We start from the raw sequence: 16943 nt of genomic DNA on the forward strand, positions 1-16943 counted from the left end.
TCACACCTCACGTGTGAACTGTCTTCATGGAGCATATATTTAGTGCAATCAGGGATCGATTCTCCGGCAGGGCTTTTATTTGCTCAGTTTGGAATGCAAAACTTCTCAGGATTCCCAAAAATGTGACAACTATTGGTCTACTTTCCTGCTTGCTCAGCCTTTCGGGAGATGATTCCATTGGATATTCCCTCTTGCCCATCGGTATACATTCAAATTGAAGGCAAGTCATAGTGTGATTGGCTGCCAAGCAGCTACCTTTGGAGCAGTGCAATTGGAAGTCTGCCAAGGGCATACATATATTAATGCAATGCTTTGGTATTAGTTCTGATCAGCAGGTTTCCTTGACTGTTCTTCACACCTCCCCTAGCGACGACTATGTCATCCATTCCCTTTGAAAGCAGATAGAGTACGCTTCTTTTCCGGTATTTATCGAAGCTCTGGGAATTTTTCATAGTCAATGGAAGGTATTGTTGATTCAAAGCAAAAGCCATGGAAATTAAACCACAAAATCCTTCGAGCCGGATTTGAACCAGCGACCTAAGGATGCCTGAATTTATGCTACAGTCCTCCGCTCTACCAACTGAGCTATCGAAGGAGTAGTGGCAAACTTCCGTAGCACCAAAATTATCTCTCGCTCAAGAAAGGTTGTGGAGGGTGGGGACCAGGAGCAGACAGATGCACATCATCAATATTACCTGCCACTCCCCCTCAAAGTTACCAGAAAAGTAAGAGTCTCTGCTTTCGAGGAAGAACCCTTACCAATGACCAAGAGGGCTGCCACAGATTTCTATCCTAAATGTATTAAGATTGCCAAGATTAATCATCACTTTGATGGCTTAAACAAGTAAGATTCTTCGTTGTATAAGCATCAAAAATGAGATAGCCCCATTTCATGGGTTTTTTCAAGGCAAACGTCTCACAGTTTAAGTGGGGTTGGTATCCCAGTTGCATGACATATCTCTTCCTTAATACTGATAGCCAGCCTTGTTTTCTGCCAAAATCCGAGACAAGCATGGCAAAAGTCTGGAGATGCCGGGGATTGAACCCGGGGCCTCATACATGCAAAGCATGCGCTCTACCACAGAGCTACATCCCCATGTCTGCCAAGTTTTACTGGCTGCCAAGTCAACCCATTTGACACTGCAGCATAAAGTCTCAGCCAGGAAAATCCTTAAGCCTCGTACCTGGAATATCTTCATGGTCTATAGTCCTATTTAGAGATGCTTGTGTGCAGCCTTCTTAGCGCAGTAGGCAGCGCGTCAGTCTCATAATCTGAAGGTCCTGAGTTCGATCCTCAGAGAGGGCATTTATTTCCTCCTTTTGGCAAGCAAAATTCTCAGATTTTCTTGAAAAGTGGAAACTATGCCTACTCCAAACACATTTTTCAAAGCAAACAATTTAAGCGGGGTTCTGACCCCCAACTGCCGGAGAAACCTCTACTTTCCACAAGATGGCAGGCTAGCCTTCTGGAAAAAGCCAAGATAGAGAACAGAGACTCCTGGAGATGCCGGGGATTGAACCCGGGGCCTCATACATGCGAAGCATGCGCTCTACCACTGAGCTACAATCCCCTCGACTGCACTCTAACGTTTTGCTGGATGCAAGGAGACTCTGAAGCCCATGGACTGCAAAGTCTCGATTTGAGACTAGAATGTAAAGTGTCAGGCTTGGAATTGCTCACACCTCACGTGTGAACTGTCTTCATGGAGCATATATTTAGTGCAATCAGGGATCGATTCTCCGGCAGGGCTTTTATTTGCTCAGTTTGGAATGCAAAACTTCTCAGGATTCCCAAAAATGTGACAACTATTGGTCTACTTTCCTGCTTGCTCAGCCTTTCGGGAGATGATTCCATTGGATATTCCCTCTTGCCCATCGGTATACATTCAAATTGAAGGCAAGTCATAGTGTGATTGGCTGCCAAGCAGCTACCTTTGGAGCAGTGCAATTGGAAGTCTGCCAAGGGCATACATATATTAATGCAATGCTTTGGTATTAGTTCTGATCAGCAGGTTTCCTTGACTGTTCTTCACACCTCCCCTAGCGACGACTATGTCATCCATTCCCTTTGAAAGCAGATAGAGTACGCTTCTTTTCCGGTATTTATCGAAGCTCTGGGAATTTTTCATAGTCAATGGAAGGTATTGTTGATTCAAAGCAAAAGCCATGGAAATTAAACCACAAAATCCTTCGAGCCGGATTTGAACCAGCGACCTAAGGATGCCTGAATTTATGCTACAGTCCTCCGCTCTACCAACTGAGCTATCGAAGGAGTAGTGGCAAACTTCCGTAGCACCAAAATTATCTCTCGCTCAAGAAAGGTTGTGGAGGGTGGGGACCAGGAGCAGACAGATGCACATCATCAATATTACCTGCCACTCCCCCTCAAAGTTACCAGAAAAGTAAGAGTCTCTGCTTTCGAGGAAGAACCCTTACCAATGACCAAGAGGGCTGCCACAGATTTCTATCCTAAATGTATTAAGATTGCCAAGATTAATCATCACTTTGATGGCTTAAACAAGTAAGATTCTTCTGTTGTATAAGCATCAAAAATGAGATAGCCCCATTTCATGGGTTTTTTCAAGGCAAACGTCTCACAGTTTAAGTGGGGTTGGTATCCCAGTTGCATGACATATCTCTTCCTTAATACTGATAGCCAGCCTTGTTTTCTGCCAAAATCCGAGACAAGCATGGCAAAAGTCTGGAGATGCCGGGGATTGAACCCGGGGCCTCATACATGCAAAGCATGCGCTCTACCACAGAGCTACATCCCCATGTCTGCCAAGTTTTACTGGCTGCCAAGTCAACCCATTTGACACTGCAGCATAAAGTCTCAGCCAGGAAAATCCTTAAGCCTCGTACCTGGAATATCTTCATGGTCTATAGTCCTATTTAGAGATGCTTGTGTGCAGCCTTCTTAGCGCAGTAGGCAGCGCGTCAGTCTCATAATCTGAAGGTCCTGAGTTCGATCCTCAGAGAGGGCATTTATTTCCTCCTTTTGGCAAGCAAAATTCTCAGATTTTCTTGAAAAGTGGAAACTATGCCTACTCCAAACACATTTTTCAAAGCAAACAATTTAAGCGGGGTTCTGACCCCCAACTGCCGGAGAAACCTCTACTTTCCACAAGATGGCAGGCTAGCCTTCTGGAAAAAGCCAAGATAGAGAACAGAGACTCCTGGAGATGCCGGGGATTGAACCCGGGGCCTCATACATGCGAAGCATGCGCTCTACCACTGAGCTACATCCCCTCGACTGCACTCTAACGTTTTGCTGGATGCAAGGAGACTCTGAAGCCCATGGACTGCAAAGTCTCGATTTGAGACTAGAATGTAAAGTGTCAGGCTTGGAATTGCTCACACCTCACGTGTGAACTGTCTTCATGGAGCATATATTTAGTGCAATCAGGGATCGATTCTCCGGCAGGGCTTTTATTTGCTCAGTTTGGAATGCAAAACTTCTCAGGATTCCCAAAAATGTGACAACTATTGGTCTACTTTCCTGCTTGCTCAGCCTTTCGGGAGATGATTCCATTGGATATTCCCTCTTGCCCATCGGTATACATTCAAATTGAAGGCAAGTCATAGTGTGATTGGCTGCCAAGCAGCTACCTTTGGAGCAGTGCAATTGGAAGTCTGCCAAGGGCATACATATATTAATGCAATGCTTTGGTATTAGTTCTGATCAGCAGGTTTCCTTGACTGTTCTTCACACCTCCCCTAGCGACGACTATGTCATCCATTCCCTTTGAAAGCAGATAGAGTACGCTTCTTTTCCGGTATTTATCGAAGCTCTGGGAATTTTTCATAGTCAATGGAAGGTATTGTTGATTCAAAGCAAAAGCCATGGAAATTAAACCACAAAATCCTTCGAGCCGGATTTGAACCAGCGACCTAAGGATGCCTGAATTTATGCTACAGTCCTCCGCTCTACCAACTGAGCTATCGAAGGAGTAGTGGCAAACTTCCGTAGCACCAAAATTATCTCTCGCTCAAGAAAGGTTGTGGAGGGTGGGGACCAGGAGCAGACAGATGCACATCATCAATATTACCTGCCACTCCCCCTCAAAGTTACCAGAAAAGTAAGAGTCTCTGCTTTCGAGGAAGAACCCTTACCAATGACCAAGAGGGCTGCCACAGATTTCTATCCTAAATGTATTAAGATTGCCAAGATTAATCATCACTTTGATGGCTTAAACAAGTAAGATTCTTCTGTTGTATAAGCATCAAAAATGAGATAGCCCCATTTCATGGGTTTTTTCAAGGCAAACGTCTCACAGTTTAAGTGGGGTTGGTATCCCAGTTGCATGACATATCTCTTCCTTAATACTGATAGCCAGCCTTGTTTTCTGCCAAAATCCGAGACAAGCATGGCAAAAGTCTGGAGATGCCGGGGATTGAACCCGGGGCCTCATACATGCAAAGCATGCGCTCTACCACTGAGCTACATCCCCATGTCTGCCAAGTTTTACTGGCTGCCAAGTCAACCCATTTGACACTGCAGCATAAAGTCTCAGCCAGGAAAATCCTTAAGCCTCGTACCTGGAATATCTTCATGGTCTATAGTCCTATTTAGAGATGCTTGTGTGCAGCCTTCTTAGCGCAGTAGGCAGCGCGTTAGTCTCATAATCTGAAGGTCCTGAGTTCGATCCTCAGAGAGGGCATTTATTTCCTCCTTTTGGCAAGCAAAATTCTCAGATTTTCTTGAAAAGTGGAAACTATGCCTACTCCAAACACATTTTTCAAAGCAAACAATTTAAGCGGGGTTCTGACCCCCAACTGCCGGAGAAACCTCTACTTTCCACAAGATGGCAGGCTAGCCTTCTGGAAAAAGCCAAGATAGAGAACAGAGACTCCTGGAGATGCCGGGGATTGAACCCGGGGCCTCATACATGCGAAGCATGCGCTCTACCACTGAGCTACATCCCCTCGACTGCACTCTAACGTTTTGCTGGATGCAAGGAGACTCTGAAGCCCATGGACTGCAAAGTCTCGATTTGAGACTAGAATGTAAAGTGTCAGGCTTGGAATTGCTCACACCTCACGTGTGAACTGTCTTCATGGAGCATATATTTAGTGCAATCAGGGATCGATTCTCCGGCAGGGCTTTTATTTGCTCAGTTTGGAATGCAAAACTTCTCAGGATTCCCAAAAATGTGACAACTATTGGTCTACTTTCCTGCTTGCTCAGCCTTTCGGGAGATGATTCCATTGGATATTCCCTCTTGCCCATCGGTATACATTCAAATTGAAGGCAAGTCATAGTGTGATTGGCTGCCAAGCAGCTACCTTTGGAGCAGTGCAATTGGAAGTCTGCCAAGGGCATACATATATTAATGCAATGCTTTGGTATTAGTTCTGATCAGCAGGTTTCCTTGACTGTTCTTCACACCTCCCCTAGCGACGACTATGTCATCCATTCCCTTTGAAAGCAGATAGAGTACGCTTCTTTTCCGGTATTTATCGAAGCTCTGGGAATTTTTCATAGTCAATGGAAGGTATTGTTGATTCAAAGCAAAAGCCATGGAAATTAAACCACAAAATCCTTCGAGCCGGATTTGAACCAGCGACCTAAGGATGCCTGAATTTATGCTACAGTCCTCCGCTCTACCAACTGAGCTATCGAAGGAGTAGTGGCAAACTTCCGTAGCACCAAAATTATCTCTCGCTCAAGAAAGGTTGTGGAGGGTGGGGACCAGGAGCAGACAGATGCACATCATCAATATTACCTGCCACTCCCCCTCAAAGTTACCAGAAAAGTAAGAGTCTCTGCTTTCGAGGAAGAACCCTTACCAATGACCAAGAGGGCTGCCACAGATTTCTATCCTAAATGTATTAAGATTGCCAAGATTAATCATCACTTTGATGGCTTAAACAAGTAAGATTCTTCTGTTGTATAAGCATCAAAAATGAGATAGCCCCATTTCATGGGTTTTTTCAAGGCAAACGTCTCACAGTTTAAGTGGGGTTGGTATCCCAGTTGCATGACATATCTCTTCCTTAATACTGATAGCCAGCCTTGTTTTCTGCCAAAATCCGAGACAAGCATGGCAAAAGTCTGGAGATGCCGGGGATTGAACCCGGGGCCTCATACATGCAAAGCATGCGCTCTACCACTGAGCTACATCCCCATGTCTGCCAAGTTTTACTGGCTGCCAAGTCAACCCATTTGACACTGCAGCATAAAGTCTCAGCCAGGAAAATCCTTAAGCCTCGTACCTGGAATATCTTCATGGTCTATAGTCCTATTTAGAGATGCTTGTGTGCAGCCTTCTTAGCGCAGTAGGCAGCGCGTCAGTCTCATAATCTGAAGGTCCTGAGTTCGATCCTCAGAGAGGGCATTTATTTCCTCCTTTTGGCAAGCAAAATTCTCAGATTTTCTTGAAAAGTGGAAACTATGCCTACTCCAAACACATTTTTCAAAGCAAACAATTTAAGCGGGGTTCTGACCCCCAACTGCCGGAGAAACCTCTACTTTCCACAAGATGGCAGGCTAGCCTTCTGGAAAAAGCCAAGATAGAGAACAGAGACTCCTGGAGATGCCGGGGATTGAACCCGGGGCCTCATACATGCGAAGCATGCGCTCTACCACTGAGCTACATCCCCTCGACTGCACTCTAACGTTTTGCTGGATGCAAGGAGACTCTGAAGCCCATGGACTGCAAAGTCTCGATTTGAGACTAGAATGTAAAGTGTCAGGCTTGGAATTGCTCACACCTCACGTGTGAACTGTCTTCATGGAGCATATATTTAGTGCAATCAGGGATCGATTCTCCGGCAGGGCTTTTATTTGCTCAGTTTGGAATGCAAAACTTCTCAGGATTCCCAAAAATGTGACAACTATTGGTCTACTTTCCTGCTTGCTCAGCCTTTCGGGAGATGATTCCATTGGATATTCCCTCTTGCCCATCGGTATACATTCAAATTGAAGGCAAGTCATAGTGTGATTGGCTGCCAAGCAGCTACCTTTGGAGCAGTGCAATTGGAAGTCTGCCAAGGGCATACATATATTAATGCAATGCTTTGGTATTAGTTCTGATCAGCAGGTTTCCTTGACTGTTCTTCACACCTCCCCTAGCGACGACTATGTCATCCATTCCCTTTGAAAGCAGATAGAGTACGCTTCTTTTCCGGTATTTATCGAAGCTCTGGGAATTTTTCATAGTCAATGGAAGGTATTGTTGATTCAAAGCAAAAGCCATGGAAATTAAACCACAAAATCCTTCGAGCCGGATTTGAACCAGCGACCTAAGGATGCCTGAATTTATGCTACAGTCCTCCGCTCTACCAACTGAGCTATCGAAGGAGTAGTGGCAAACTTCCGTAGCACCAAAATTATCTCTCGCTCAAGAAAGGTTGTGGAGGGTGGGGACCAGGAGCAGACAGATGCACATCATCAATATTACCTGCCACTCCCCCTCAAAGTTACCAGAAAAGTAAGAGTCTCTGCTTTCGAGGAAGAACCCTTACCAATGACCAAGAGGGCTGCCACAGATTTCTATCCTAAATGTATTAAGATTGCCAAGATTAATCATCACTTTGATGGCTTAAACAAGTAAGATTCTTCTGTTGTATAAGCATCAAAAATGAGATAGCCCCATTTCATGGGTTTTTTCAAGGCAAACGTCTCACAGTTTAAGTGGGGTTGGTATCCCAGTTGCATGACATATCTCTTCCTTAATACTGATAGCCAGCCTTGTTTTCTGCCAAAATCCGAGACAAGCATGGCAAAAGTCTGGAGATGCCGGGGATTGAACCCGGGGCCTCATACATGCAAAGCATGCGCTCTACCACAGAGCTACATCCCCATGTCTGCCAAGTTTTACTGGCTGCCAAGTCAACCCATTTGACACTGCAGCATAAAGTCTCAGCCAGGAAAATCCTTAAGCCTCGTACCTGGAATATCTTCATGGTCTATAGTCCTATTTAGAGATGCTTGTGTGCAGCCTTCTTAGCGCAGTAGGCAGCGCGTCAGTCTCATAATCTGAAGGTCCTGAGTTCGATCCTCAGAGAGGGCATTTATTTCCTCCTTTTGGCAAGCAAAATTCTCAGATTTTCTTGAAAAGTGGAAACTATGCCTACTCCAAACACATTTTTCAAAGCAAACAATTTAAGCGGGGTTCTGACCCCCAACTGCCGGAGAAACCTCTACTTTCCACAAGATGGCAGGCTAGCCTTCTGGAAAAAGCCAAGATAGAGAACAGAGACTCCTGGAGATGCCGGGGATTGAACCCGGGGCCTCATACATGCGAAGCATGCGCTCTACCACTGAGCTACATCCCCTCGACTGCACTCTAACGTTTTGCTGGATGCAAGGAGACTCTGAAGCCCATGGACTGCAAAGTCTCGATTTGAGACTAGAATGTAAAGTGTCAGGCTTGGAATTGCTCACACCTCACGTGTGAACTGTCTTCATGGAGCATATATTTAGTGCAATCAGGGATCGATTCTCCGGCAGGGCTTTTATTTGCTCAGTTTGGAATGCAAAACTTCTCAGGATTCCCAAAAATGTGACAACTATTGGTCTACTTTCCTGCTTGCTCAGCCTTTCGGGAGATGATTCCATTGGATATTCCCTCTTGCCCATCGGTATACATTCAAATTGAAGGCAAGTCATAGTGTGATTGGCTGCCAAGCAGCTACCTTTGGAGCAGTGCAATTGGAAGTCTGCCAAGGGCATACATATATTAATGCAATGCTTTGGTATTAGTTCTGATCAGCAGGTTTCCTTGACTGTTCTTCACACCTCCCCTAGCGACGACTATGTCATCCATTCCCTTTGAAAGCAGATAGAGTACGCTTCTTTTCCGGTATTTATCGAAGCTCTGGGAATTTTTCATAGTCAATGGAAGGTATTGTTGATTCAAAGCAAAAGCCATGGAAATTAAACCACAAAATCCTTCGAGCCGGATTTGAACCAGCGACCTAAGGATGCCTGAATTTATGCTACAGTCCTCCGCTCTACCAACTGAGCTATCGAAGGAGTAGTGGCAAACTTCCGTAGCACCAAAATTATCTCTCGCTCAAGAAAGGTTGTGGAGGGTGGGGACCAGGAGCAGACAGATGCACATCATCAATATTACCTGCCACTCCCCCTCAAAGTTACCAGAAAAGTAAGAGTCTCTGCTTTCGAGGAAGAACCCTTACCAATGACCAAGAGGGCTGCCACAGATTTCTATCCTAAATGTATTAAGATTGCCAAGATTAATCATCACTTTGATGGCTTAAACAAGTAAGATTCTTCTGTTGTATAAGCATCAAAAATGAGATAGCCCCATTTCATGGGTTTTTTCAAGGCAAACGTCTCACAGTTTAAGTGGGGTTGGTATCCCAGTTGCATGACATATCTCTTCCTTAATACTGATAGCCAGCCTTGTTTTCTGCCAAAATCCGAGACAAGCATGGCAAAAGTCTGGAGATGCCGGGGATTGAACCCGGGGCCTCATACATGCAAAGCATGCGCTCTACCACTGAGCTACATCCCCATGTCTGCCAAGTTTTACTGGCTGCCAAGTCAACCCATTTGACACTGCAGCATAAAGTCTCAGCCAGGAAAATCCTTAAGCCTCGTACCTGGAATATCTTCATGGTCTATAGTCCTATTTAGAGATGCTTGTGTGCAGCCTTCTTAGCGCAGTAGGCAGCGCGTTAGTCTCATAATCTGAAGGTCCTGAGTTCGATCCTCAGAGAGGGCATTTATTTCCTCCTTTTGGCAAGCAAAATTCTCAGATTTTCTTGAAAAGTGGAAACTATGCCTACTCCAAACACATTTTTCAAAGCAAACAATTTAAGCGGGGTTCTGACCCCCAACTGCCGGAGAAACCTCTACTTTCCACAAGATGGCAGGCTAGCCTTCTGGAAAAAGCCAAGATAGAGAACAGAGACTCCTGGAGATGCCGGGGATTGAACCCGGGGCCTCATACATGCGAAGCATGCGCTCTACCACTGAGCTACATCCCCTCGACTGCACTCTAACGTTTTGCTGGATGCAAGGAGACTCTGAAGCCCATGGACTGCAAAGTCTCGATTTGAGACTAGAATGTAAAGTGTCAGGCTTGGAATTGCTCACACCTCACGTGTGAACTGTCTTCATGGAGCATATATTTAGTGCAATCAGGGATCGATTCTCCGGCAGGGCTTTTATTTGCTCAGTTTGGAATGCAAAACTTCTCAGGATTCCCAAAAATGTGACAACTATTGGTCTACTTTCCTGCTTGCTCAGCCTTTCGGGAGATGATTCCATTGGATATTCCCTCTTGCCCATCGGTATACATTCAAATTGAAGGCAAGTCATAGTGTGATTGGCTGCCAAGCAGCTACCTTTGGAGCAGTGCAATTGGAAGTCTGCCAAGGGCATACATATATTAATGCAATGCTTTGGTATTAGTTCTGATCAGCAGGTTTCCTTGACTGTTCTTCACACCTCCCCTAGCGACGACTATGTCATCCATTCCCTTTGAAAGCAGATAGAGTACGCTTCTTTTCCGGTATTTATCGAAGCTCTGGGAATTTTTCATAGTCAATGGAAGGTATTGTTGATTCAAAGCAAAAGCCATGGAAATTAAACCACAAAATCCTTCGAGCCGGATTTGAACCAGCGACCTAAGGATGCCTGAATTTATGCTACAGTCCTCCGCTCTACCAACTGAGCTATCGAAGGAGTAGTGGCAAACTTCCGTAGCACCAAAATTATCTCTCGCTCAAGAAAGGTTGTGGAGGGTGGGGACCAGGAGCAGACAGATGCACATCATCAATATTACCTGCCACTCCCCCTCAAAGTTACCAGAAAAGTAAGAGTCTCTGCTTTCGAGGAAGAACCCTTACCAATGACCAAGAGGGCTGCCACAGATTTCTATCCTAAATGTATTAAGATTGCCAAGATTAATCATCACTTTGATGGCTTAAACAAGTAAGATTCTTCTGTTGTATAAGCATCAAAAATGAGATAGCCCCATTTCATGGGTTTTTTCAAGGCAAACGTCTCACAGTTTAAGTGGGGTTGGTATCCCAGTTGCATGACATATCTCTTCCTTAATACTGATAGCCAGCCTTGTTTTCTGCCAAAATCCGAGACAAGCATGGCAAAAGTCTGGAGATGCCGGGGATTGAACCCGGGGCCTCATACATGCAAAGCATGCGCTCTACCACTGAGCTACATCCCCATGTCTGCCAAGTTTTACTGGCTGCCAAGTCAACCCATTTGACACTGCAGCATAAAGTCTCAGCCAGGAAAATCCTTAAGCCTCGTACCTGGAATATCTTCATGGTCTATAGTCCTATTTAGAGATGCTTGTGTGCAGCCTTCTTAGCGCAGTAGGCAGCGCGTTAGTCTCATAATCTGAAGGTCCTGAGTTCGATCCTCAGAGAGGGCATTTATTTCCTCCTTTTGGCAAGCAAAATTCTCAGATTTTCTTGAAAAGTGGAAACTATGCCTACTCCAAACACATTTTTCAAAGCAAACAATTTAAGCGGGGTTCTGACCCCCAACTGCCGGAGAAACCTCTACTTTCCACAAGATGGCAGGCTAGCCTTCTGGAAAAAGCCAAGATAGAGAACAGAGACTCCTGGAGATGCCGGGGATTGAACCCGGGGCCTCATACATGCGAAGCATGCGCTCTACCACTGAGCTACATCCCCTCGACTGCACTCTAACGTTTTGCTGGATGCAAGGAGACTCTGAAGCCCATGGACTGCAAAGTCTCGATTTGAGACTAGAATGTAAAGTGTCAGGCTTGGAATTGCTCACACCTCACGTGTGAACTGTCTTCATGGAGCATATATTTAGTGCAATCAGGGATCGATTCTCCGGCAGGGCTTTTATTTGCTCAGTTTGGAATGCAAAACTTCTCAGGATTCCCAAAAATGTGACAACTATTGGTCTACTTTCCTGCTTGCTCAGCCTTTCGGGAGATGATTCCATTGGATATTCCCTCTTGCCCATCGGTATACATTCAAATTGAAGGCAAGTCATAGTGTGATTGGCTGCCAAGCAGCTACCTTTGGAGCAGTGCAATTGGAAGTCTGCCAAGGGCATACATATATTAATGCAATGCTTTGGTATTAGTTCTGATCAGCAGGTTTCCTTGACTGTTCTTCACACCTCCCCTAGCGACGACTATGTCATCCATTCCCTTTGAAAGCAGATAGAGTACGCTTCTTTTCCGGTATTTATCGAAGCTCTGGGAATTTTTCATAGTCAATGGAAGGTATTGTTGATTCAAAGCAAAAGCCATGGAAATTAAACCACAAAATCCTTCGAGCCGGATTTGAACCAGCGACCTAAGGATGCCTGAATTTATGCTACAGTCCTCCGCTCTACCAACTGAGCTATCGAAGGAGTAGTGGCAAACTTCCGTAGCACCAAAATTATCTCTCGCTCAAGAAAGGTTGTGGAGGGTGGGGACCAGGAGCAGACAGATGCACATCATCAATATTACCTGCCACTCCCCCTCAAAGTTACCAGAAAAGTAAGAGTCTCTGCTTTCGAGGAAGAACCCTTACCAATGACCAAGAGGGCTGCCACAGATTTCTATCCTAAATGTATTAAGATTGCCAAGATTAATCATCACTTTGATGGCTTAAACAAGTAAGATTCTTCTGTTGTATAAGCATCAAAAATGAGATAGCCCCATTTCATGGGTTTTTTCAAGGCAAACGTCTCACAGTTTAAGTGGGGTTGGTATCCCAGTTGCATGACATATCTCTTCCTTAATACTGATAGCCAGCCTTGTTTTCTGCCAAAATCCGAGACAAGCATGGCAAAAGTCTGGAGATGCCGGGGATTGAACCCGGGGCCTCATACATGCAAAGCATGCGCTCTACCACTGAGCTACATCCCCATGTCTGCCAAGTTTTACTGGCTGCCAAGTCAACCCATTTGACACTGCAGCATAAAGTCTCAGCCAGGAAAATCCTTAAGCCTCGTACCTGGAATATCTTCATGGTCTATAGTCCTATTTAGAGATGCTTGTGTGCAGCCTTCTTAGCGCAGTAGGCAGCGCGTTAGTCTCATAATCTGAAGGTCCTGAGTTCGATCCTCAGAGAGGGCATTTATTTCCTCCTTTTGGCAAGCAAAATTCTCAGATTTTCTTGAAAAGTGGAAACTATGCCTACTCCAAACACATTTTTCAAAGCAAACAATTTAAGCGGGGTTCTGACCCCCAACTGCCGGAGAAACCTCTACTTTCCACAAGATGGCAGGCTAGCCTTCTGGAAAAAGCCAAGATAGAGAACAGAGACTCCTGGAGATGCCGGGGATTGAACCCGGGGCCTCATACATGCGAAGCATGCGCTCTACCACTGAGCTACATCCCCTCGACTGCACTCTAACGTTTTGCTGGATGCAAGGAGACTCTGAAGCCCATGGACTGCAAAGTCTCGATTTGAGACTAGAATGTAAAGTGTCAGGCTTGGAATTGCTCACACCTCACGTGTGAACTGTCTTCATGGAGCATATATTTAGTGCAATCAGGGATCGATTCTCCGGCAGGGCTTTTATTTGCTCAGTTTGGAATGCAAAACTTCTCAGGATTCCCAAAAATGTGACAACTATTGGTCTACTTTCCTGCTTGCTCAGCCTTTCGGGAGATGATTCCATTGGATATTCCCTCTTGCCCATCGGTATACATTCAAATTGAAGGCAAGTCATAGTGTGATTGGCTGCCAAGCAGCTACCTTTGGAGCAGTGCAATTGGAAGTCTGCCAAGGGCATACATATATTAATGCAATGCTTTGGTATTAGTTCTGATCAGCAGGTTTCCTTGACTGTTCTTCACACCTCCCCTAGCGACGACTATGTCATCCATTCCCTTTGAAAGCAGATAGAGTACGCTTCTTTTCCGGTATTTATCGAAGCTCTGGGAATTTTTCATAGTCAATGGAAGGTATTGTTGATTCAAAGCAAAAGCCATGGAAATTAAACCACAAAATCCTTCGAGCCGGATTTGAACCAGCGACCTAAGGATGCCTGAATTTATGCTACAGTCCTCCGCTCTACCAACTGAGCTATCGAAGGAGTAGTGGCAAACTTCCGTAGCACCAAAATTATCTCTCGCTCAAGAAAGGTTGTGGAGGGTGGGGACCAGGAGCAGACAGATGCACATCATCAATATTACCTGCCACTCCCCCTCAAAGTTACCAGAAAAGTAAGAGTCTCTGCTTTCGAGGAAGAACCCTTACCAATGACCAAGAGGGCTGCCACAGATTTCTATCCTAAATGTATTAAGATTGCCAAGATTAATCATCACTTTGATGGCTTAAACAAGTAAGATTCTTCTGTTGTATAAGCATCAAAAATGAGATAGCCCCATTTCATGGGTTTTTTCAAGGCAAACGTCTCACAGTTTAAGTGGGGTTGGTATCCCAGTTGCATGACATATCTCTTCCTTAATACTGATAGCCAGCCTTGTTTTCTGCCAAAATCCGAGACAAGCATGGCAAAAGTCTGGAGATGCCGGGGATTGAACCCGGGGCCTCATACATGCAAAGCATGCGCTCTACCACAGAGCTACATCCCCATGTCTGCCAAGTTTTACTGGCTGCCAAGTCAACCCATTTGACACTGCAGCATAAAGTCTCAGCCAGGAAAATCCTTAAGCCTCGTACCTGGAATATCTTCATGGTCTATAGTCCTATTTAGAGATGCTTGTGTGCAGCCTTCTTAGCGCAGTAGGCAGCGCGTCAGTCTCATAATCTGAAGGTCCTGAGTTCGATCCTCAGAGAGGGCATTTATTTCCTCCTTTTGGCAAGCAAAATTCTCAGATTTTCTTGAAAAGTGGAAACTATGCCTACTCCAAACACATTTTTCAAAGCAAACAATTTAAGCGGGGTTCTGACCCCCAACTGCCGGAGAAACCTCTACTTTCCACAAGATGGCAGGCTAGCCTTCTGGAAAAAGCCAAGATAGAGAACAGAGACTCCTGGAGATGCCGGGGATTGAACCCGGGGCCTCATACATGCGAAGCATGCGCTCTACCACTGAGCTACATCCCCTCGACTGCACTCTAACGTTTTGCTGGATGCAAGGAGACTCTGAAGCCCATGGACTGCAAAGTCTCGATTTGAGACTAGAATGTAAAGTGTCAGGCTTGGAATTGCTCACACCTCACGTGTGAACTGTCTTCATGGAGCATATATTTAGTGCAATCAGGGATCGATTCTCCGGCAGGGCTTTTATTTGCTCAGTTTGGAATGCAAAACTTCTCAGGATTCCCAAAAATGTGACAACTATTGGTCTACTTTCCTGCTTGCTCAGCCTTTCGGGAGATGATTCCATTGGATATTCCCTCTTGCCCATCGGTATACATTCAAATTGAAGGCAAGTCATAGTGTGATTGGCTGCCAAGCAGCTACCTTTGGAGCAGTGCAATTGGAAGTCTGCCAAGGGCATACATATATTAATGCAATGCTTTGGTATTAGTTCTGATCAGCAGGTTTCCTTGACTGTTCTTCACACCTCCCCTAGCGATGACTATGTCATCCATTCCCTTTGAAAGCAGATAGAGTACGCTTCTTTTCCGGTATTTATCGAAGCTCTGGGAATTTTTCATAGTCAATGGAAGGTATTGTTGATTCAAAGCAAAAGCCATGGAAATTAAACCACAAAATCCTTCGAGCCGGATTTGAACCAGCGACCTAAGGATGCCTGAATTTATGCTACAGTCCTCCGCTCTACCAACTGAGCTATCGAAGGAGTAGTGGCAAACTTCCGTAGCACCAAAATTATCTCTCGCTCAAGAAAGGTTGTGGAGGGTGGGGACCAGGAGCAGACAGATGCACATCATCAATATTACCTGCCACTCCCCCTCAAAGTTACCAGAAAAGTAAGAGTCTCTGCTTTCGAGGAAGAACCCTTACCAATGACCAAGAGGGCTGCCACAGATTTCTATCCTAAATGTATTAAGATTGCCAAGATTAATCATCACTTTGATGGCTTAAACAAGTAAGATTCTTCTGTTGTATAAGCATCAAAAATGAGATAGCCCCATTTCATGGGTTTTTTCAAGGCAAACGTCTCACAGTTTAAGTGGGGTTGGTATCCCAGTTGCATGACATATCTCTTCCTTAATACTGATAGCCAGCCTTGTTTTCTGCCAAAATCCGAGACAAGCATGGCAAAAGTCTGGAGATGCCGGGGATTGAACCCGGGGCCTCATACATGCAAAGCATGCGCTCTACCACAGAGCTACATCCCCATGTCTGCCAAGTTTTACTGGCTGCCAAGTCAACCCATTTGACACTGCAGCATAAAGTCTCAGCCAGGAAAATCCTTAAGCCTCGTACCTGGAATATCTTCATGGTCTATAGTCCTATTTAGAGATGCTTGTGTGCAGCCTTCTTAGCGCAGTAGGCAGCGCGTCAGTCTCATAATCTGAAGGTCCTGAGTTCGATCCTCAGAGAGGGCATTTATTTCCTCCTTTTGGCAAGCAAAATTCTCAGATTTTCTTGAAAAGTGGAAACTATGCCTACTCCAAACACATTTTTCAAAGCAAACAATTTAAGCGGGGTTCTGACCCCCAACTGCCGGAGAAACCTCTACTTTCCACAAGATGGCAGGCTAGCCTTCTGGAAAAAGCCAAGATAGAGAACAGAGACTCCTGGAGATGCCGGGGATTGAACCCGGGGCCTCATACATGCGAAGCATGCGCTCTACCACTGAGCTACATCCCCTCGACTGCACTCTAACGTTTTGCTGGATGCAAGGAGACTCTGAAGCCCATGGACTGCAAAGTCTCGATTTGAGACTAGAATGTAAAGTGTCAGGCTTGGAATTGCTCACACCTCACGTGTGAACTGTCTTCATGGAGCATATATTTAGTGCAATCAGGGATCGATTCTCCGGCAGGGCTTTTATTTGCTCAGTTTGGAATGCAAAACTTCTCAGGATTCCCAAAAATGTGACAACTATTGGTCTACTTTCCTGCTTGCTCAGCCTTTCGGGAGATGAT

At 45.2% G+C, this 16943-nt stretch overlaps 40 non-coding genes across 40 annotated transcripts; 10 read left to right on the top strand and 30 right to left on the bottom strand.

Annotated features, from left to right (window-relative positions):
• Positions 1-509: 509 nt before the first annotated feature.
• TRNAY-GUA (transfer RNA tyrosine (anticodon GUA)) lies at positions 510-595 on the bottom strand. The gene is given in 2 exon segments: positions 510-545; positions 559-595. It is a non-coding gene; the product is annotated as a tRNA-Tyr (tRNA).
• Positions 596-1024: 429 nt separating this feature from the next.
• On the bottom strand, positions 1025-1096 carry TRNAA-UGC (transfer RNA alanine (anticodon UGC)). Its single transcript has one exon. It is a non-coding gene; the product is annotated as a tRNA-Ala (tRNA).
• A 137-nt stretch (positions 1097-1233) lies between these two features.
• TRNAM-CAU (transfer RNA methionine (anticodon CAU)) lies at positions 1234-1306 on the top strand. Its single transcript has one exon. It is a non-coding gene; the product is annotated as a tRNA-Met (tRNA).
• A 193-nt stretch (positions 1307-1499) lies between these two features.
• On the bottom strand, positions 1500-1572 carry TRNAA-CGC (transfer RNA alanine (anticodon CGC)). The gene has a single exon. It is a non-coding gene; the product is annotated as a tRNA-Ala (tRNA).
• Positions 1573-2186: 614 nt separating this feature from the next.
• Positions 2187-2272, bottom strand: TRNAY-GUA (transfer RNA tyrosine (anticodon GUA)). Its single transcript is given in 2 exon segments — positions 2187-2222; positions 2236-2272. It is a non-coding gene; the product is annotated as a tRNA-Tyr (tRNA).
• Positions 2273-2702: 430 nt separating this feature from the next.
• TRNAA-UGC (transfer RNA alanine (anticodon UGC)) lies at positions 2703-2774 on the bottom strand. The gene has a single exon. It is a non-coding gene; the product is annotated as a tRNA-Ala (tRNA).
• Positions 2775-2911: 137 nt separating this feature from the next.
• Positions 2912-2984, top strand: TRNAM-CAU (transfer RNA methionine (anticodon CAU)). The gene has a single exon. It is a non-coding gene; the product is annotated as a tRNA-Met (tRNA).
• A 193-nt stretch (positions 2985-3177) lies between these two features.
• Positions 3178-3249, bottom strand: TRNAA-CGC (transfer RNA alanine (anticodon CGC)). Its single transcript has one exon. It is a non-coding gene; the product is annotated as a tRNA-Ala (tRNA).
• A 614-nt stretch (positions 3250-3863) lies between these two features.
• On the bottom strand, positions 3864-3949 carry TRNAY-GUA (transfer RNA tyrosine (anticodon GUA)). Its single transcript is given in 2 exon segments — positions 3864-3899; positions 3913-3949. It is a non-coding gene; the product is annotated as a tRNA-Tyr (tRNA).
• A 430-nt stretch (positions 3950-4379) lies between these two features.
• Positions 4380-4451, bottom strand: TRNAA-UGC (transfer RNA alanine (anticodon UGC)). The gene has a single exon. It is a non-coding gene; the product is annotated as a tRNA-Ala (tRNA).
• Positions 4452-4588: 137 nt separating this feature from the next.
• On the top strand, positions 4589-4661 carry TRNAM-CAU (transfer RNA methionine (anticodon CAU)). Its single transcript has one exon. It is a non-coding gene; the product is annotated as a tRNA-Met (tRNA).
• Positions 4662-4854: 193 nt separating this feature from the next.
• TRNAA-CGC (transfer RNA alanine (anticodon CGC)) lies at positions 4855-4926 on the bottom strand. The gene has a single exon. It is a non-coding gene; the product is annotated as a tRNA-Ala (tRNA).
• A 614-nt stretch (positions 4927-5540) lies between these two features.
• On the bottom strand, positions 5541-5626 carry TRNAY-GUA (transfer RNA tyrosine (anticodon GUA)). Its single transcript is given in 2 exon segments — positions 5541-5576; positions 5590-5626. It is a non-coding gene; the product is annotated as a tRNA-Tyr (tRNA).
• A 430-nt stretch (positions 5627-6056) lies between these two features.
• TRNAA-UGC (transfer RNA alanine (anticodon UGC)) lies at positions 6057-6128 on the bottom strand. The gene has a single exon. It is a non-coding gene; the product is annotated as a tRNA-Ala (tRNA).
• A 137-nt stretch (positions 6129-6265) lies between these two features.
• On the top strand, positions 6266-6338 carry TRNAM-CAU (transfer RNA methionine (anticodon CAU)). The gene has a single exon. It is a non-coding gene; the product is annotated as a tRNA-Met (tRNA).
• A 193-nt stretch (positions 6339-6531) lies between these two features.
• Positions 6532-6603, bottom strand: TRNAA-CGC (transfer RNA alanine (anticodon CGC)). Its single transcript has one exon. It is a non-coding gene; the product is annotated as a tRNA-Ala (tRNA).
• Positions 6604-7217: 614 nt separating this feature from the next.
• On the bottom strand, positions 7218-7303 carry TRNAY-GUA (transfer RNA tyrosine (anticodon GUA)). Its single transcript is given in 2 exon segments — positions 7218-7253; positions 7267-7303. It is a non-coding gene; the product is annotated as a tRNA-Tyr (tRNA).
• Positions 7304-7733: 430 nt separating this feature from the next.
• On the bottom strand, positions 7734-7805 carry TRNAA-UGC (transfer RNA alanine (anticodon UGC)). The gene has a single exon. It is a non-coding gene; the product is annotated as a tRNA-Ala (tRNA).
• Positions 7806-7942: 137 nt separating this feature from the next.
• Positions 7943-8015, top strand: TRNAM-CAU (transfer RNA methionine (anticodon CAU)). The gene has a single exon. It is a non-coding gene; the product is annotated as a tRNA-Met (tRNA).
• Positions 8016-8208: 193 nt separating this feature from the next.
• TRNAA-CGC (transfer RNA alanine (anticodon CGC)) lies at positions 8209-8280 on the bottom strand. The gene has a single exon. It is a non-coding gene; the product is annotated as a tRNA-Ala (tRNA).
• A 614-nt stretch (positions 8281-8894) lies between these two features.
• Positions 8895-8980, bottom strand: TRNAY-GUA (transfer RNA tyrosine (anticodon GUA)). The gene is given in 2 exon segments: positions 8895-8930; positions 8944-8980. It is a non-coding gene; the product is annotated as a tRNA-Tyr (tRNA).
• Positions 8981-9410: 430 nt separating this feature from the next.
• TRNAA-UGC (transfer RNA alanine (anticodon UGC)) lies at positions 9411-9482 on the bottom strand. The gene has a single exon. It is a non-coding gene; the product is annotated as a tRNA-Ala (tRNA).
• Positions 9483-9619: 137 nt separating this feature from the next.
• On the top strand, positions 9620-9692 carry TRNAM-CAU (transfer RNA methionine (anticodon CAU)). Its single transcript has one exon. It is a non-coding gene; the product is annotated as a tRNA-Met (tRNA).
• A 193-nt stretch (positions 9693-9885) lies between these two features.
• TRNAA-CGC (transfer RNA alanine (anticodon CGC)) lies at positions 9886-9957 on the bottom strand. The gene has a single exon. It is a non-coding gene; the product is annotated as a tRNA-Ala (tRNA).
• A 614-nt stretch (positions 9958-10571) lies between these two features.
• On the bottom strand, positions 10572-10657 carry TRNAY-GUA (transfer RNA tyrosine (anticodon GUA)). The gene is given in 2 exon segments: positions 10572-10607; positions 10621-10657. It is a non-coding gene; the product is annotated as a tRNA-Tyr (tRNA).
• A 430-nt stretch (positions 10658-11087) lies between these two features.
• TRNAA-UGC (transfer RNA alanine (anticodon UGC)) lies at positions 11088-11159 on the bottom strand. Its single transcript has one exon. It is a non-coding gene; the product is annotated as a tRNA-Ala (tRNA).
• Positions 11160-11296: 137 nt separating this feature from the next.
• TRNAM-CAU (transfer RNA methionine (anticodon CAU)) lies at positions 11297-11369 on the top strand. The gene has a single exon. It is a non-coding gene; the product is annotated as a tRNA-Met (tRNA).
• A 193-nt stretch (positions 11370-11562) lies between these two features.
• Positions 11563-11634, bottom strand: TRNAA-CGC (transfer RNA alanine (anticodon CGC)). The gene has a single exon. It is a non-coding gene; the product is annotated as a tRNA-Ala (tRNA).
• A 614-nt stretch (positions 11635-12248) lies between these two features.
• Positions 12249-12334, bottom strand: TRNAY-GUA (transfer RNA tyrosine (anticodon GUA)). The gene is given in 2 exon segments: positions 12249-12284; positions 12298-12334. It is a non-coding gene; the product is annotated as a tRNA-Tyr (tRNA).
• A 430-nt stretch (positions 12335-12764) lies between these two features.
• Positions 12765-12836, bottom strand: TRNAA-UGC (transfer RNA alanine (anticodon UGC)). Its single transcript has one exon. It is a non-coding gene; the product is annotated as a tRNA-Ala (tRNA).
• Positions 12837-12973: 137 nt separating this feature from the next.
• TRNAM-CAU (transfer RNA methionine (anticodon CAU)) lies at positions 12974-13046 on the top strand. Its single transcript has one exon. It is a non-coding gene; the product is annotated as a tRNA-Met (tRNA).
• A 193-nt stretch (positions 13047-13239) lies between these two features.
• Positions 13240-13311, bottom strand: TRNAA-CGC (transfer RNA alanine (anticodon CGC)). Its single transcript has one exon. It is a non-coding gene; the product is annotated as a tRNA-Ala (tRNA).
• Positions 13312-13925: 614 nt separating this feature from the next.
• On the bottom strand, positions 13926-14011 carry TRNAY-GUA (transfer RNA tyrosine (anticodon GUA)). Its single transcript is given in 2 exon segments — positions 13926-13961; positions 13975-14011. It is a non-coding gene; the product is annotated as a tRNA-Tyr (tRNA).
• Positions 14012-14441: 430 nt separating this feature from the next.
• On the bottom strand, positions 14442-14513 carry TRNAA-UGC (transfer RNA alanine (anticodon UGC)). The gene has a single exon. It is a non-coding gene; the product is annotated as a tRNA-Ala (tRNA).
• Positions 14514-14650: 137 nt separating this feature from the next.
• TRNAM-CAU (transfer RNA methionine (anticodon CAU)) lies at positions 14651-14723 on the top strand. The gene has a single exon. It is a non-coding gene; the product is annotated as a tRNA-Met (tRNA).
• A 193-nt stretch (positions 14724-14916) lies between these two features.
• Positions 14917-14988, bottom strand: TRNAA-CGC (transfer RNA alanine (anticodon CGC)). Its single transcript has one exon. It is a non-coding gene; the product is annotated as a tRNA-Ala (tRNA).
• Positions 14989-15602: 614 nt separating this feature from the next.
• TRNAY-GUA (transfer RNA tyrosine (anticodon GUA)) lies at positions 15603-15688 on the bottom strand. Its single transcript is given in 2 exon segments — positions 15603-15638; positions 15652-15688. It is a non-coding gene; the product is annotated as a tRNA-Tyr (tRNA).
• A 430-nt stretch (positions 15689-16118) lies between these two features.
• On the bottom strand, positions 16119-16190 carry TRNAA-UGC (transfer RNA alanine (anticodon UGC)). The gene has a single exon. It is a non-coding gene; the product is annotated as a tRNA-Ala (tRNA).
• Positions 16191-16327: 137 nt separating this feature from the next.
• On the top strand, positions 16328-16400 carry TRNAM-CAU (transfer RNA methionine (anticodon CAU)). The gene has a single exon. It is a non-coding gene; the product is annotated as a tRNA-Met (tRNA).
• A 193-nt stretch (positions 16401-16593) lies between these two features.
• On the bottom strand, positions 16594-16665 carry TRNAA-CGC (transfer RNA alanine (anticodon CGC)). Its single transcript has one exon. It is a non-coding gene; the product is annotated as a tRNA-Ala (tRNA).
• Positions 16666-16943: the final 278 nt, after the last annotated feature.

Source organism: Lissotriton vulgaris, chromosome 1_1 (genome assembly GCF_964263255.1).
Source record: "Lissotriton vulgaris chromosome 1_1, aLisVul1.2, whole genome shotgun sequence".
NCBI classification, from domain to species: Eukaryota; Metazoa; Chordata; class Amphibia; order Caudata; family Salamandridae; genus Lissotriton; species Lissotriton vulgaris.